The sequence below is a fragment of the Cnephaeus nilssonii genome, assembly GCF_951640355.1.
Source record: "Cnephaeus nilssonii genome assembly, chromosome: 3".
Classification (NCBI taxonomy): domain Eukaryota; kingdom Metazoa; phylum Chordata; class Mammalia; order Chiroptera; family Vespertilionidae; genus Cnephaeus; species Cnephaeus nilssonii.
In genome coordinates, this window is record NC_137074.1 from 106,069,237 (window position 1) to 106,073,691 (window position 4,455).

At 39.8% G+C, this 4,455-nt stretch overlaps 1 pseudogene across 1 annotated transcript; it reads right to left on the bottom strand.

Moving 5' to 3' along the window:
* Positions 1–2,718: 2,718 nt before the first annotated feature.
* On the bottom strand, positions 2,719–3,202 carry LOC307094760 (large ribosomal subunit protein eL21-like; annotated as a pseudogene). Its single transcript has one exon. The product of its transcript is annotated as a large ribosomal subunit protein eL21-like (transcript).
* Between the last annotated feature and the right edge of the window lie 1,253 nt (positions 3,203–4,455).

Genomic DNA, 4,455 nt, shown 5'->3' on the forward strand with positions numbered 1-4,455 from the left:
TAGGCTTAGAAAAGCTAAATAACTCTCCAAGATTGAACAGTAAGAAATGTCTAAATGACAGCCCAAGCATCTACGACCCTGTAGTTTATGATTTTTTTGCACTTACCATGCTGTCTATCTTTATGTGGATAAATGTTTTTCTTGAAATCAAGAAATAAGTGACTCTATATTAGAAGTGCTCAAACAAACATTTAATATGCCACAACAAATAATTTTATGTAAAAAGAAAAATATAAGATTTCTTATATATTTTGTGACATAACCTGAATTTTAATATTATCCAAATAATTTAAAGCCACTATGATAAATCAAATTATTGCTGTGTTATATTTTAAAATATAATACAATGATTAAAAATTTATTACAAATAAAAACTACTTTAAAACGCACACAACACCAAATCTAGATGTGTTGTTAATGTATGTTGATATATAATTCTTCACCGTATTTCAAATTCCAGAAATGAAAAATGTCTATTAAATTAGGACATCAAAAAGTATCAAAGTGCTGAGCCATGCCTAACTCCATCATTAGAAATAACAATGTGCTGATATTGCCAAGATTCTGGAGATCTATATTCTAACCAAATGTTCCATGTTTTAAAGTTCCTTACAAGTGCATAAATACTAGTCGTTTTTGCTAGCAGAATGGATGATAGATGCTTAAATTCAACCCCCTCCCCCCACACACACATTTATGAAATAGAAAACTTCCTTTTTTTTTGTTACTCAATTTGTGTTTCCAGATGTCCAGGGTCAAAGGTTGGAAATAAAAGTATCAAGTTTTGCCCTACTCTAACCAGACAACATGTACAAATATGGGAGAGCTTTCCAGAGAGTGTCCTTGTGCAGTTTTATATTTTCTCTTGCCTTTCCTAGTGAGAGGCCCATATCCACTCTGCTGAATTATGCCATCTAGCTCCACCTTGTAAGTGGTCTAGGTCTCTTGTATTTATTTTTCAGTTAATTGACTGCATTGTGAACCCTTAAAATGCTTATTATGAGTGCATAAATTTGAAAAGTTGCTAATTCTCTTCTTGAGATTGACCTGCCATGTTCTACTTGGTAACATTTGATATTCTCTTTTTGATAACTAACTCAATATGAGATGAGAGACAGAGGGTGAAATAATAAAAAATAAAGACATAATGAACTTGAAAACATTTTTCCTGGCCGTATTTTTAAAGCAAACATTCTGGAAATTTACCACAAATATGGTAAAAGACTAGGGGCCCAGTGCACGAATCCGTGCACCTTGAAAGGAACTGTGTGCTGCAAGGCTGTGGTGAGCACAGGGGCGGGTCTCGGCCCATTCTCTGCACCCCTGCCCCGCACCTCCTGCTGTGGCTCCTGGTCCCCTGTCTATCAGCAGCCCCACTCTTGCCACCACCACTTCCATTCGCTGATGATGCCAGCCCTGCTCACACCCGCTGACTGCACAGAGTTATTGGGGCCAACACCAGCAGCAGGTGTGAGAGGGCCCGGCGCCATCAGCAGGTGCAAGCTGCCCCAATTGCCCCTCAGGAGCAGGGGGAAGTGGAAAAGCCCTTGGGGTGATTGGAGCTGGCAGCCGCTGCTCGCACCCGCTGACAGCACCGAGAGATAGGCGGCAGTGCCAGGTGCCGGAAGCTGGTGCAAGTGGTGACTCTGGCACCGGCTGTGGGTGTGAGTGAGCCAGCGCCAGCAGTGGGTGCAAGTGGCAGCTGCCGGCACTGATCACCTCTCAGGAGCAGGGGGAGGTGGAGAGTCCTGAGGGGTGATCAGGGCTGGCAGCCACCGCTTGTACCCACTGACAGCGCCAAGTGATCAGGGCTGGTGCTGGACGCCAGCAGAGGGTGCAAGCAGCAGCTCTGGCACCAGCAGCAGGTGCAAGTGGGGCTGGTGCCGGCAGCCTGGGACCGTGGCACGTGGGAGCAAAGAATTTCAGTAACCACCAGAGGTTCGCCCCGATGAAAGCGACATGCGCCCCCTGCCTTGGTCTGTCACCCCTACTCACCTGCTCCACCATCGTGCAGTAGCCAACACCCGCCATGTTCCAGGCTCTGCCGCCTGCTGCCGATGCCTGCCATGTTCCACATGCGCCCCCTCGTGGTCAGCGCACATCATAGCAACTGGTTGTTTGGTTGTTCAGTTGTTCCACTGTTCAGTCTATTTACATATTAAGGTTTTATATATATAGATATTTGCATCTTGCTAGCAAAAATAATTTTGTTATCAACTGCCCTTTCTGTATCCAGGTAAAGCATTTGTAAATTTGTAAACATATATGGAAATAGTATTTTAAGATGGAAGGTAAGATGTGGTGGGTTTGTTTTTTTTTAAGTCTCTTGAGCTGGAACTGTAGGTCAGTTCTCTTGCCATTCCAGTTTGTTTTAATTTCATTTTATAAAGTTCCTTGTTCTTAGACAGATGCTGTATTCTCAACATGGATAGCTATTCATAGATTAGTAACTATTAATTAGTAACTATTAATATACTTTTGTTTATATTACACTTTAACTGCTATTACTTTATCACATTTGTAAAGAAAAATGAGTGTGTTAACAAAATGTTTTATATATTTGATCATCAACATTTCAAATATGTATTTAAAAATATTTTTATTACACAAAGTTTTTGTTTTGTTTTTTGTTTTTTTGGGGGGAAGGGATGCCACACTTCTACTCAAGAGAATCATTTTTATCATCACAGAAGGGTTTTTGGTTTTTTTTTTCACTTATCATGCCATGAATTCATAGGGAATGGGTTGCAGCGACTCAGGCTCCTTTCCATTGGTTCTCACAAAGTGTGCTTCTCTGGGTGGAGCAGGCTGACGCTTCAGTTAAACCCCATTACCTTTCTCCTTGGCTTCCTTCTTTTTCTGGTCATTTTCCTTTGCACGTTTCAGGAAACTATCTAGGCTCTTATGAGTGCTTAATATGCCAAATTCACACAGTAATTCTCTTGGCAAGAATCTTGCCCTTAACTTGCTTGTTCACAATAATGCCCACTGCATGCTGGGTGACACTGTAGACTCTTCAAGTTTTGCCCTGGTGACATTTGTGGGGCATTCCTTTTTGAACAGTGCCCATTCCGTTGATGTCCACAATATCACCTTTCTTGTAGATTAGCATGTATGTGGCCAAAGGAACAGCTCCATGTTTTCTGAAAGGCCTAGAGAACACATACTGGGTGCCTCTCCTTTTTCCCTTTGTGTTAGTCATTTTGGTGAATTACTGGAAGATGGTGCTTCCGGCTGAAAGGCTCAAATATGTATTGGTTAAGTTATATATCATGCTTCACTGTGTGTGTCTCTGCAGTGAATTGAGGAATTCTTTGAAGTAATTAGCTTAAAAATACCTATGAATGAGAACACACAAATATACATATAAAAGGAAACTTTTCACTTAATTTCTTCCTATTTTGTTTCAAGTAAGGAAAAAAAAATATTATAGGTTACAAAGCTCACTCAAAATTATTTACCAAGCATATGTCCTAACCGGTTTGGCTCAGTGGATAGAGCGTCAGCCTTCAGACTCAAGGGTCCCAAGTTCGATTCCGGTCAAGGGCATGTACCTTGGTTGCGGGCACATCCCCAGGAGGGGGGTGTGTGGGAGGCAGCTGATCGATGTTTCTCTCTCATCGATGTTTCTAACTCTCTCTCCTTCTCCCTTCCTCTCTGTAATAAATCAATAAAATATATTTAAAAATGATTTACCAAGCATAAATGAACTATAAATATAAATTTATAATTGTGTATTACAAATAAGGGAACAAAAGAAATTCTTCAAATCTGACTACAATGCCTTACTTTTTAGGTTACTTTATCATAGCTCTACACCTAGCATAAGTGGGAAATAAAAATAATGGCAATAAGGTAATACTGAAAAGGAGGAGGAATTGGAGGAGGAGGAGTAGGAAAAAGAGAAGAAATGCATCCTAAATATTTAGTAGTATAATAAACACTCTAACACCACCTCCCATATGTGGGGGGCAGTGACTTCTAGGAATTTCAAAGAAGCTGCTCTACCAGGTTCCGTAAACCTGTCCACTATGATTATAACACATTTCCATTCTGATTTTTTTTCTTGTGTGGCTCTCACTTAATCAATTCTGTGGCCTGAAAAGCTACCCACTCTTCAACATAAAACTAGGGATGAGTAACCATTCAGAGGAAAACACACTTTTCTTTACTTTCAACATGATTTAAAATATTAAATTAAACATTATTTGACAAATTAAGCATCGGGGATTTTTACATTAAAATCATGTATTTTTAGCATAATGGGCTGAGCTGAGCAAGAACACCATCTACTTCCCATGGACAGCATAAGGGTTCAATTAGATAATTATTAACAATAATAATAACTAATATTTATAGTCTACTGTATACCTAACACTGGGCATACATTATTGAGTCTAGTCTTCATAAAGTGTCTAACACACTTTATGCCTAACTCTTTAATAATCATTGAAG